This window comes from Rhinoraja longicauda, chromosome 25 (assembly GCF_053455715.1).
Source record: "Rhinoraja longicauda isolate Sanriku21f chromosome 25, sRhiLon1.1, whole genome shotgun sequence".
Classification (NCBI taxonomy): Eukaryota; Metazoa; Chordata; class Chondrichthyes; order Rajiformes; family Arhynchobatidae; genus Rhinoraja; species Rhinoraja longicauda.
In genome coordinates, this window is record NC_135977.1 from 9561728 (window position 1) to 9576311 (window position 14584).

Sequence of the window (14584 nt, forward strand, 5' to 3'; positions counted from 1 at the left end):
AACATATTGATAGGCTGCATCATAGCTTGGTTTGGCAATCTAACGCCCAGGAATGAAGGAGATTACGAAAAGGAGTGAACACTATCCAGTCCATCAAGGGTACTGATTTCCCCACCATCATAGGAATCTACAGGTGACACTGATTCAAAAACGCACCCAGCATCATCAAGGACCCACACTACCTTGGCAACACTCTCATTTTACTCCTGCCATCGGGAAGAAGTATAGGAGCCTGAAAACTGTAATATCCAGGTTCAGATACAGCTTCTATGCAACAACCATCAAGCAATTAAAGGCTTCAAACTCCAACTAAACTCCAAACTATGAGCTGCCGATTGCACTACGGACTTTGGGTTTTGTTTTTGCACTATATTGCTTTTTAAAAATTTATTGATCCTAGTTTTTTTTATGGTATCTACTGAGTTTTGTGTGATGAAAAGTCTGAATATGAGTCTTGACCCAAAACGTCACCCATTCCTTCTCACCAGAGATGCTACCTGTCCCGCTGAGTTACTCCAGCATTTTGTATCTATCTTCAGTTTAGATCAGCATCTGTAGTTCCTTCCTACACTGTTTACATGCCCGTTGTGCTGCTACAAGTAGGAATTTAATTGTTCTGTTTTGGGACATATGATAATAACATACTCTTGACCCTTGACATAGTAACTTAGAAGGACTCCATTCAGTCCATCATCTCCATGCAGGCCAGTAAAGTAGATAGCCTAATATCTCCTTCTGTCACTAGGTCAGTAACTCTCCAGGTACACATCTGGACACCTAAATTTGATTAGAAAATGTTGAAAATACTCAGCAGGTCATGTAGCAAGCAGCAGCAGCACAGTAGCAAGCAGCAGCAAGCAGCAGCATAGCAGCAAGCAGCAGCAAGCAGCAGCAGTAGCAGCAAGCAGCAGCAAGCTGTGTTGCTTAGGAAGTAGTGTGTGGGGATTGTGTGGGGATAGTAAGGAGTAAGACCTGTGTGATCTCCCGGACTAGTTTCGATCGCCTAGCTTGGGGTCGGAGAGGAATTTCCCGGATTTTTTCCCAAATTGGCCTGGGTTTTTTATTCGGTTTTTCGCCTCTCCCAGGAGATCACTCAGTTCTTTTGGGTGGGCGGTTGGAGCGGTTGGAGTAGCGGCCGGGCGGTAGGTTTAGTAACCGAGCGCGGGGCTTTGTTTGGAGAGTATGACTGCCAGGGCAGTTTTTTGTTCTGGGTGTCGGATGTGGGGAATCTGGGAGTCTGATAGTCTTCCAGACATCCACATCTGCGCCAGGTGTGACGAGATGGGGCTCCTAAGGGACCGTATTAGGAACCTGGAGCGGCAGATTGATGACCTCCGTCTGATCAGGGAGAGTGAGGAGGTTATAGATAGGAGTTACAGGGAGGTGGTCACTCCTAGACCACGGGAGGTAGACAAGTGGGTCACTGTTAGGGGGGGGGCAAGGAACAGAGGCAGGGACTAGGGAGTACCCCGGTGGCTGTACCCCTTGGAAATAAGTACTCCTGTTTAAGTACTGTTGGGGGGGACAGCCTACCTGGGGGCAACGACGGTGCCCGGGCCTCTGGCAAGGAGTCCGGCCCTGTTGCTCAGAAGGGTAGGGAAAGGAAGAGGAGAGCAGTAGTAATAGGGGACTCTATAGTGAGGGGGTCAGATAGGCGTTTCTGTGGACGCAGTCGGGAGACCCGGATGGTGGTTTGCCTCCCTGGTGCCGGTGTCCGGGATGTGTCTGAGCGTGTCCAGAATATCCTGAAAGGGGAGGGAGAGGAGCCAGAAGTCGTGGTACATATAGGTACCAACAATATAGGTAGGATAAGGGAAGAGGTCCTGAAAAGAGAATTCAGGGGGCTAGGAAGAGAGTTAAAAAAAAAAGGACTTCCAAAGTAATAATCTCAGGCTTACTGCCTGTGCCACGCGATAGTGAGAATAGGAATGGAGTGAGGTGGAGGATAAATACGTGGCTGAGGAACTGGTGCAGGGAGCAGGGTTTCAAGTTTCTGGATCATTGGGACCTCTTCTGGGGGAAGTATGACCTGTACAAAAAGGACGGGTTGCATCTGAACCCGAGGGGAACCAATATCCTGGCGGGGAGATTTGCTAAAATAACTGCGGAGACTTTAAACTAGTACGGTTGGGGGGAGGGACTCAAACACAGATAGCTAATAGGCAGTGTGTGAGGCAGGAGGCAGAAAAGGGAAACACTCAGACCCAATATGTAGGAGAGAAAGAAGGGAAAAGAAATAAACTGAGAATAAGAAATGATGGGTCCCTTAAATGTGTATATTTTAATGCTAGGAGCATTGTAAGAAAGGTGGATGAGCTTAGAGCCTGGATTGACATCTGGAAGTATGATGTTGTGGCGATCAGTGAAACATGGTTGCAGGAGGGTTGCGATTGGCAATTAAATATTCCAGGATTTCATTGTTTTAGATGTGATAGAATCGGAGGGGCAAGAGGTGGGGGTGTTGCATTGCTTGTCAGGGAGGATATCACAGCAGTGCTTTGGCAGGACAGACTAGAAGGCTCGATTAAGGAGGCTGTTTGGGTGGAACTCAGAAATGAGAAAGGTTTAGCAACACTTATAGGGGTGTATTATAGGCCGCCAAATAGGGAACGAGAATTGGAAGAGCAAATATGTAAGGAGATAGCAGATATTAGTAGTAAGCACAGAGTGGTGATTGTGGGTGATTTCAATTTTCCGTATATAGACTGGGAATCACATTCTGTTAAAGGGCTGGATGGTTTGGAGTTTGTAAAATGTGTGCAGGATAGTTTTTTGCAGCAATACGTAGAGGTGCCTACCAGAGAAGGGGCAGTGTTGGACCTCCTGTTAGGAAATGAGATGGGTCAGGTGACGGAGGTATGTGTTGAGGAGCACTTTGGGTCTAGTGATCATAATGCCATTAGTTTCAATATCATTATGGAGAAGGTCAAATCTGGACCAAGGGTTGAGATTTTGGATTGGAGAAAGGCTAATTTTGAGGAGATGAGAAAGGATTTAAAAGGAGTGAAATGGAAATTGTTGTTTTATGAAAAGGATATAATAGAGAAATGGAGGATATTTAAAGGTGAAATTTTGAGAGTACAGAGTCTTTATGTCCCTGTTCGGTGGAAAGGAAAGAATAATAATTTGAAAGAGCCATGGTTTTCCAGGGAAATTGGACACTTGGTTCGGAAAAAGAGGGAGATATACATTAAATATAAGCGGCAGGGAGTAAATGAGGTTCTTGAGGAATATAAAGAATGTAAAAGGAATCTTAAAAAGGAAATTAGAAAAGCGAAAAAAAGATATGAGGCTGCTTTGGCAAGTAATGTAAAAGTAAACCCCAAGGGGTTCTACAGATATGTCAATAGCAAAAGGATAGTGAGGGATAAAATTGGTCCATTAGAGAGTCAGAGTGGACAGCTATGTGCTGAGCCGGAAGAAATGGGGGAGATATTAAACAATTTCTTTTCTTCGGTATTTACCGAGGAGAAGGATATTGAATTATGTGAGGTAAGCGAAACAAGTAGAGTAGTGATGGAAATTAGGATGATTAAAGAAGAGGAGGTACGGACACTTTTGAAGAATATAAAAGTGGATAAGTCTCCAGGTCCTGATAGGATATTCCCTAGGACATTGAGGGAAGTTAGTGCAGAAATAGCAGGGGCTATGACGGAAATATTTCAAACGTCATTAGAAACAGGGATGGTGCCGGAAGATTGGCGCATTGCGCATGTTGTGCCTTTGTTTAAAAAAGGTTCTAAAAGTAAACCTAGCAATTATAGACCTATTAGTTTGACGTCTGTGGTGGGAAAATTAATGGAAAAGATACTTAGGGACAATATATATAATTATTTGGATAATCAAGGCCTGATTAGAAACAGTCAACATGGATTTGTGCCTGGAAGGTCATGTTTGACTAATCTTCTTGAATTTTTTGAAGAGGTTACCAGGGAAATTGATAAGGGCAAGGCTGTGGATGTTGTCTATATGGACTTCAGTAAGGCATTTGACAAGGTTCCACATGGAAGGTTGATTAAGAAGGTTAAATCGTTGGGTATTAATAGTGAGGTTGCAAGATGGATTCAACAATGGCTGAATGGGAGATACCAGAGGGTAACGGTTGACAATTGTATGTCAGGTTGGAGGCCAGTGTCTAGTGGAGTGCCCCAAGGATCTGTGTTGGGTCCACTGTTGTTTGTCATTTACATTAATGATCTGGATGATGGTGTGGCAAATTGGATTAGTAAATATGCAGATGATACTAAGATAGGTGGAGTAGTTGATAGTGAGGTAGATTTTCAAAGTCTACAGAGAGACTTGGGCCTTTTGGAAGGGTGGGCTGAAAGATGGCAGATGGAGTTTAATGCTGATAAGTGTGAGGTGCTGCATTTTGGTAGGACAAATCAAAATAGGACGTACAGGGTAAATGGTAGGGAATTGAGGAATGCAGTGGAACAGAGGGATCTGGGAATAACTGTGCATTGTTCCCTGAAGGTGGAATCTCATGTGGATAGGGTGGTGAAGAAGGCGTTTGGTATGCTTGCCTTTATAAATCAGAGCATCGAGTATAGAAGTTGGGATGTAATGTTGAAATTGTACAGGGCATTGGTGAGGCCGAATCTGGAGTATGGTGTGCAGTTCTGGTCGCCAAATTATAGGAAGGATGTCGACAAAATGGAGAGGGTACAGAGGAGATTTACTAGAATGTTGCCTGGGTTTCAGCACTTAGGCTACAGAGAGAGGTTGAACAGGTTGGGTCTTTATTCTTTGGAGCGTAGAAGGTTGAGGGGGGACTTGATAGAGGTTTTTAAAATTATGAGAGGGACGGACAGAGTTGACGTGGGTAGGCTTTTCCCTTTGAGAGTGGGGAAGATTCCAACAAGGGGACATAGCTTCAGAATTGAGGGACAAAGGTTTAGGGGTAACATGAGGGGGAACTTCTTTACTCAGAGGGTTGTGGCTGTATGGAATGGGCTTCCGGTGGAAGTGGTGGAGGCTGGCTCGATTTTATTATTTAAGAGAAAATTGGATAGGTATATGGATAGGAGGGGATGGGAGGGTTATGGTCTGAGTGCAGGTAGATGAGACTAGGTCAGGGAGAATGGTCGGCGTGGACTGGTAGGGCCGGACAGGCCTGTTTCCATGCTGTAGTTGTTATATGTTATATATTGTTATATGTAGCAGCTGCAGAGAGCGATAAGCAGGGATAGTATTCTGATCTTTCATCAGAACAGGAAAATGAGAGAAAACAGGTGTGCAGTAAATTGAGAGAAGGGGTGTGGTGATAATAAACGTCTGAGATAGAGTGAAGATCAAGAAAAATCATTATGGGAGACCTTGTCTGATAGACTTGGTGAAATCCACGTAAAACACAAGAAAACCATTTACCTCATTAACATTCCTTATTATCTGCAGATATGAACTTACCGCAACAAATCCACATTAACTGTTGATTAGTTTGTATCTTTTTTAACTAATGCTTATTCAGGCTCTCAGAACCGATTCCAATTATTTGTTCACTACTGAAATTAAACAAGCCAGCCTGTAATTATATGGTTTATTCCTTCCTTTTTACGCAGTACTGTATTAGCAGTTCTCCAATCTTCTGGCACAACTCATGTTGTCAAAACAATTAACAAATGATGATCATGATTTCGGCAATTTAATCTCCAGCTTTTTTTTAACAATCAGGTATATGTTTCATCTGGGGCTGGTCATTTAACTGTTTCAAAAATCTTAAACAATAATACTTCCCTTTTAACTGTGCCTATTCACTTCCTTAATTACAACGCCTACACCACACTCCTCTCTTGTAAAGACATCTACAAAGTATTTATAAAAACTCTTACTGCATTCTCTGCTGCCACTTGGTGGTTACGTTGCTGGTTTCTAATAGCCCCAACACTTTCCTTTTCTTTAATCTGTCAGTACTTTATTCACCCACTCTTTGGTTTCTTAATTTCATCCTAACACTTCCTATATTATTCAAGAATGTTGGTATCTGACATGGGCTTCCTTTCTTTTCCCTTTATTTCATTGGACTTTACCATCCAAGGAGCTATAGATTCAATACTCACGTTATGTATTTACCCCAAAGCTCTTGAATGTTCTTGAATACCTCCCATTGTCCTGAGACTGATTTACTGCCAAGTAGTTGCTTCGGCTTCTAAATTGCATCTCAGCCAAAATTACCTTTGTTCTTTTCCACAACTGTACTAAATCTATCTGAAATATGATAATTACAACAATAGTGCATTATCACTGATACTCTTTCCACCTACTTGGCTCATTCCCTAAAACTAAATACAGAATTGACTCCACTCCTTTTCTTACTTTCCTACCCCTCTTGCAACATATTTGTTAAAAAAAATTATCCTGCAAAGTCCCTTCCCATTGATTATTTTCCTTCTTAACCCCTTTCTCTTGACATTTGGTTATCTTTAATACTTTTCCACATTGATGAAAAATCAATGACCTGATATATTAACTGCATTTTTCCACAGGTGTTGCTGATCTCTGGAACATTTAAAATATTTTGTTTTTATTTGTTATAAAGGAATTCTTTTAAAAAAAACACAGAATTAAGACAATGCAAAATTAATTATCACATCAAGATACTCTGAAATGAATTTGTTGAAGTTAAAACATCTCCAGCTGGCAAATTAATAAATAAAATAAATACCGTGGAATAAATTGAAACCTCCATCAGTATTTCTTTTTAAAGTGGATGTTATGAAAGTATTTGCTTTGGCTAATGGTAGCATTCTAAGACAGAAAGTAATGTATGAGTATTCAATCTCAGACACGCTGAGGTTATTCTGTGTAGGAAAGAACTGCAGATGCCAGTTTAAATCTAAGGTAGATACAAAATGCTGGATTAACTCAGCGGGACAGGCAGCATCTCTGGAGAGTAGGAATGGGTGACGTTTCGGGTCGAGACCCTTCAGAGGTTCATCTGCACTGTATTACACTTTTAAACCTGGAATAAAATTGTGAATTTCTTTACCTGACAGCATGGTGGTAGTATTTTCACCACAAGAAATGAATCGGTCGGAAGATGGCTCATCACCAACTTACGAAGAGCAATTAGCGATATACATTAAATGCTGGCCTTTCATATGCCATGTAAAAATTAAAAGCAAAGCATGTAGCTTAACCAATCATTTGAGATGGAAGCTAGGATTTGTCTGTCTCACTAAGGTAATGTGTTTGCTTGCTATATAATTTTATAAGCCAAGATGTTTTTTCATGAATTATCTTAACCATTGTTGTGAAGCAAAATGTTTCAATGCTTCAAGGCTTCAAGGCTTCAAGTGAGGTTGTTGCCAATGAATTTATCTGCAAGAAGAAATTCCCTTACACAGCTTTAAATTACTGTTCCCATATTTTGTTAATGATGTCCCCACTTTTGAGATTATCACATTAATGGAAACATTCCAACATCTAGCTTATCATACCCCCTTAGAATCATGAATCTCTTGCAAGAGAGTTTGATTTAGCTCTTGGGGCCAAAGGAATCAAGGGATATTGGGGAAAAAGCAGGAATGGGGTACTGATTTTAGATGATCAGCCATTATCACATTGAATGGCGGTGCTGGTTTGAAGGGGTGAATGGCCTACTCCTGCATCTATTTTTTCTATAATCTTTTTCTATATTTCTTTAAAATATCTATAAGATCACCCCTCATTCTTCTAAACTCCGAAGAATGCTGATATAACTTGTTTAGACTGTCATTTGTAATTGGACATACTAGAAATAGGACAAACTTCTCATCCCTGGAAGAAACATGGTGAATCTCTTCTGGACTGCCTTCAAAGCTCTTATATAATTTCTTAAATAAAGAGATCAAAACTTTAAAAAGTATTAAGGTGGCACTGTGGCGCAGTGGTAGAGTTGCTGCCTTACAGCACCAGAGACCCGGGTTTGATCCTGACTACGGATGTCGTATTTTGTGTGTTTTCCCTGTGACAAAGTGGGTTGGCTCTGGGTGCAACGTTTCATTACACACTCCAAAGACGTACAGGTTTTTAGTTAAGTAGTTTAGGTAAAATTGTGAATTGTCCCTGGTGTGGAGAATAGTGTTAGTGTGCGGGGATTGCTGGTCGGCGTGGACTTGGTAGGCCGAAGGGTCTGTTTCCGCGCTGTACCTCCCAAACCTTAAAGCAATTGAAGCTTCACCTAAACCCTGTTCTACTGTAACAACTTGTCTAGTGAAATTTCATTTTGCCTATTTTCCTGTACCATTCTAAACACCTCTTCCTTCATACTTTCATAATAAATCTTATTTAAGTTGAGGACACTGTTTTTAGAGCAGAGGTATTATTCACCCTCAATCTACGTGAAATTCTATCTTATTTTGACCACTACTCCCTGGAGGATTCTTAACCGCATGATATTTTACTTATCCTACTTTATTGCACATAACCAGAAATGAAATAGTCCGTTACTCTCCACCATAACTGATGGAGCCTCTAACTGTGCTCACTTGTTTTCCCGCACTCTTTTTCTCGCTTCTCGTCTTCTTGCCCTGAAACGGAGTTGGGCTCTCCTTACACCTCGGTGCAATTTCCAACACCCCCAACATTTTGCTTCCATTCAACACATTTTTTCCTCCACTCCCTTTCCTGCATTCTGAAGGAACAGTTAGCGACAGGAGACTCTGGTTCAATTTTCTTTTTTTCATTGATATTCATTCTCTTTTTATCTGAAGCAATGATTAACCATCAATTTAGTCTGTATTTGCTCCTAACATTATCTCAGATTGGGTAACCATTCCATTTGACTCTGTCTGTATCCGATCTTATTTACAATTATAGTGAACCTCATGACATTTTCTTCTGACATATTGTTTTCTTGAGTCAAAAATGAGTTTAATAATCTCAGCAAATCAGTTTTTCCTAGATTTCCAGTATTCAGTTTCCAGATAATTCTAGAGAATTATTTCTGCTTCCTCAACTTATATTTCCTTCAAATTGGGCATCTGTGGTTCATTTATTCCTCTACCATTCTATCTGATCTTATTTATCACTCCATTTGTCATTTAATCTCACCTGTCTTCCAACCCATCAATAGATTTCACCATGTGCCCTTCTTCCTTTCCCCATTTCTCCTCATTTTGAAACTTGTTTCATCTCAAAATGAAACGTTAACTCATTCTTTCTCACAGATGCGACCTGATCTGGTGTGGTTATAGCTTTTCCCCTTTTATTTCATATTTCCAGCATCTGCAGCATTTTGCTTGGCATTAAGGTTATCAATTTGACAGGAGCTTCCGAAGATTTCAAATGCCTTGCCAGTAGCAAGTAGATTTTATAGTTTTGTTTAAATCAGAATCAGACTATCAAGCCGCTATGGGGTAATTTAAAAGCTCTAAACATCTCATGGCAGTATTATAAAGAAGAGCAGAGAAACTATTCCCAGCGTATGGTCAATATTTATTCCAAATCACAACGAAAGGTCTTTTGGTCATTATCACCTGACCAGTTTGTGGAGCTTACCATGCACAAATTGATGGCTGATTTTCACACAATACAAAAATGTTTCTGGTCTTTGATGTCAATGTTCCAGGGCTGGTTATACACGTACTTAACGTGTCAAATAATTACGCCTGAAGAATAATTGGAGCCTACCTGCGTTGGTCATATGAACCAAAATTTTATTAACACAAAACATTTTCTACAAACGCTGACAAGGTGGATCAATGACAAAAACTTGCATTTTTAGATAATGTTTGATGTAATTATACATCCCATTAAATTTCATATTATCAAAAGCAGGTATATGGACATGTTTGGTACATCCTAAAGCTGAAACTCAAAGATTATATTTAAAGAGAAATTAGAGACTGGCAGAGATTTAAGGCAACTCCTGGCATATCTCTGATGGTGGAGAGAAGAAAGTTGTTGATGGGTTACAGACCTGAATTAGGGTAGTACTGAGATCTTAAGAGTTAAAGTGCTGGAAGAAATTACAGAGTCGTGGCCCAGGCCATGAAGAAATCTGAATTTTACAATTGAGGTATTGATGGCGCTAACTTTAGCACCACCATGATGCTCAATTCATGAGGCATTACCCTGTGTGTTACAAACCAGAAATAGGAAGATAAATTAAGGTTTCAGTGTCAGAAAAGAGGAAAGGTGAACAACAGTCTAGAATTTGACTGTCAGGGAATCAAGACAGTAAATGGATTCAGGTACCACCCACCCAGCCATCCACCGCCCTTCCTCTCCAAGTGGAAAAACACTGCGCCTGATATTTTTAGTCTAAGTCTCCCATTTTGGCACTCCATGCCTGAGTGTCCTTGCTTTCCAAGATCTGACAGAGTTAAACTTGTTCATGTTAGTACCAAGAGGAAGTACTATAGATAGCAACAATAACATTTCTGAAACTACAATAAAATTATCGTCATGTGATAATTAGAAGTACAGTAAACTATTCTTTTGACATGCCTTTCTTCAGAAGTTGACCTTTGTGGGTTTCACTGGAAAAATCAACTGAAAATCAATTACCATTCAAGATGAACAATTTATTTCACTGAAATATGCTAAAATTAGCCCACGTTCGATGGCACAGTGGCGCAGCAGTTGCTGCCTTACAGTGCCAGAGACCCGGGTTCGATCCTGACTATAGGTGTGGTCTGTAGAGAGATTGTACCTTCTTCCTATGACCGTGTGGGTTTTCTCCGGATGCTTCAGTTTCCTCCCACACTCCAAAGACATAGGTTAATTGGCTTTGGTAAAATTGTAATTTGTCCCTGGTGTGTAGGACAATGCTAGTGGACAGGGTGATTGCTGGTTGGCGCGGACTTGGTAGTCCAAAGTGCCTGCTTCTGTCCTGTATCTCTAAAGTCTAAAGTAAAGTCTAATGTCATAAGGGTCTGATTGTAAGATCCAGCGCATCATTTATTTTGTTTCAATTTTCTGCACCAAAAATATTGTCTCTGAGGACAATGTCACTTGGTAAATAAAAGTGAGAAAATATGCAATGAGAATCATTCTATCCACTCAGACATTGCATCCTCAAATACCACCTTCTCCAGTCTTTTGCAATTCTCATAGAGAATAAAATTTAAGCCAATCTCAAAAAGTCCCCTCCGACTCTCTAAGAGAAACTAGTTATCACCAAGACTTCAATAAATGTAATCCTTTCACAATAAGTAACAGTATTTACTTGTTCAGACATCCAGAGTAGAGCATTCCAAGTATTCACCACGTTATGAATGAAAATTCTTATCTTTCAAACAAGAATATAGATATTTTTTGATCTATTAAATGTGATCGGGACAATTTGATCCTTCTCTCCCCTTTAAAATAATGAGTATCTCAGTTAGATTAGCCCCAAGACATCTTATTAGTTATGTAAATATCTATTTTAGATGGTATTCCCTCAGGCATGTGCCCAATTCCATTTATCAATGTTATATGTACTTTGTAACCTTCCAAGGCCAAATTGTTCTTCCTTTTCCCAGAAAAGCACATTTTTTGAGAAGGCCAATTTTGACAGGCCTTGACTCACAAACAAAAAAGGAAATTGGAAGAACAGTAGAAGCATGGGTGTGGAATCATGTACAGAATGGGGAAAATCTAAAAGCTATTGAGTGTATTTTTACAGTCATTTCTGACGGTACCACATTATTATTAGTGTCCCAATCCTGTTGAATGTTTCAAAGACAACCATTTTTCGTTTTATTAAGTTATTCCCATCTCACCTGAAAGTGCTGACTCATACCGGATATGATTCCACAAACTCAAGAACCCAAGTAGTCATTCAGTGAATATCAACAATTTGTTTGGCTTTAGGATATACCAAACCTGAAGATGACTCCCTTTATCTCTGCACAAAATGGCTAGGCCAGCTACAGGCAGGAAATCATCTACAATGATAGAACAGCAAAATAACTGCAGATGTCAGAAATCTGAAACAAAACAAAAAATACTGTAAATACTCAGCATTATCAAGTCAAGTCAGAGGTTTCATGAGTTGTGTTAGATCTGGTCGTCTACTTTCTTAGCAACTTGCTCTTTCCTGGAGGGAGGCTGCCGCTAACTACTTCTGCTTGCCCTCTTTAGAGCTGCCTTTGAATTGCACCCCTTTCCATTATCCACCCCTGTCCGAGCAGCTACACTACTTGAAACCTGTACTCCCCAACCTTTCTGGTTCTCTGATTAACACACCGTCTTCGCCTCTATCTCCTACAAAGCTTTTAACTGTTGATTCTCTTAATATCCAAAATCTATCAATTTAGGTCATGAATATACTCGTCACAGATCTTCCACAGCCTAAATTGGAAGTAGATAGTCAATCAATAACAGGCAATTGATCATTGTTGATCTAATGGCTTGCTGTATCTGCACTTTAACTTTCAGTGTAGAAGGAACTGCAGATGTTGGTTTATACCGAAAATAGACACTAAATGCTGGAGCAACTCAGCTGGTCAGGCAACATCTCTGGAAAAATGGAATAGGTGACGTTTTGGGTCAGAACCCTTGTTCAGCTGAAGAGGGGTTCTGACCGGAAATGTCTCCTATTCCTTTCCTTCAGAGATGCTGCTTGTCCTGCTGAGTTACTCCAGCATTTTGTGTCTCTTTAACTTTCAGTGTTACGTGTACATGGATACCAAGGCATCTCTCAACACCAATGCTTATGATTCTCATACAATTTTAAATGAAAGGCATCACGGGAGATAGAGACTCTGTTAATTATCTCAAATAATTAACCTTCAAACAACTATCATAACACTTATCATAACTCTTATAGGTTGTCACCAACGAGGAAATGCATCCTGCTACTCAAACTCTCACACTCTCTTACACACATACTTAATACAATTTTTTTTCTCAAAAATATATATTTTATTTATGAACTATACAATTATACAATCCAGGACATGGAAAGGGCCTTTTTACACTAGCCAACAAACCAGAGTCTCCATGTGTGAATGAGGCATTCTGCAAAATGATTTTGATATTCGCTTATAGAGTCATAGAGTGATAAAGTGTGGAAACAAGCCCTTCGACCCAACTTGCCCACACCGGCCAACATGTCCCAGCTACACTCGTCCCACCTGCCTGCGTTTGATCCATATCCCTCCAAATCTGTCCTATCCATGTACCTGTCTAACTGTTTCTTAAATGTTGGATAGCTTGAGGAAATAGGATCCACTGTCTCCTTTCCCCAAAGACTTGAAATCCATTTACTTTCAGCAGTGAATATGGTCATACTTCAATACACTGAATTCCCACTATATCTGCAAGTTACCTGGTCCGTAATATACTCTTGGCGTAATATACTCTTACCTGCAAGTTACCTGGTCCGTAATATACTGCAGAACTCTTAAACTTTATCTCTCTATCTCTTTCTATTCAAGACAAATCCATACTTAATTTGTCATTTATATACTTCCTGCAATGAATATAGGCATACCATCAACATCATAAATACTAACATCTGTTCAAATAATGTTAACTCTCCTCCATAATGTTATAGTTACAGAACCAGTAGACTCTTTGCCTCGTTGATTTTTTATTATTTTCTATTAGGATTAGAATTGATATTAATTAAATAAAATGATGGAGAAAGAACCAAGATTATTGCTATTAGTTTATTATAGTCATGTGTATCAGGGTAAGTGAGAACATTGTTTTTGTGATGCAGGCAAATCATATTATACATGAGTACACCAGGTTAAAAGAGAAAATAAACAGAATGCAGAATGGTGTGTTACAGCAGATAGAAAATGTGCAAGGACCACAATGAAGTGGATTTGAAGATTGGAAATTCATCCTTAGCGTACAAGAGGTCCATTCAAGAGTCTGATTTCAGCTGGAAAGATGTTGTTCTTGAATCTGGAGGTACATGCATTTAAGCTTTTGTATGTTCTGCCGGGAGGCATAGGGGCGAAGTGAGAATGGTCGGGTGTGAGTGGTTCTTGATTATGTTGGCTGCACTAAAATATAACAATTAGAGCGTAAATAAAACATCTCATTAATATCACCAAGAAAACTAGTAGCAGTAAAGACAGGGTTATGTCCAGTATGTGATGGTTTTAATCCAGGCTTTTAAAAATAATAAAGAAACAAGGTTTACAAATGATGCTGGTTTACAAAAAAGGACACAAAGTGATAGGGTAACTCAGTGGTTACCTGGAATATCCATGGAGAACATCAAAAGGGATGTTTTGGGTCAATAGACAATAGACAATAGGTACAGGAGTAGGCCATTCAGCCCTTCGAGCCAGCACCGCCATTCAATGCGATCATGGCTGATCACTCTCAATCAGTACCCCGTTCCTGCCTTCTCCTCATACCCCCTCACTCCGCTATCCTTAAGAGCTCTATCCAGCTCTCTCTTGAAAGCATCCAACGAACTGGCCTCCACTGCCTTCTGAGGCAGAGAATTCCACACCTTCACCACTCTCTGACTGAAAAAGTTCTTCCTCATCTCCGTTCTAAATGGCCTACCCCTTATTCTTAAACTGTGGCCCCTTGTTCTGGACTCCCCCAACATTGGGAACATGTTATCTGCCTCTAATGTGTCCAATCCCCTAATTATCTTATATGTTTCAATAAGAATCCTTCTTTAAATTAATTGTGGGGATGGTGG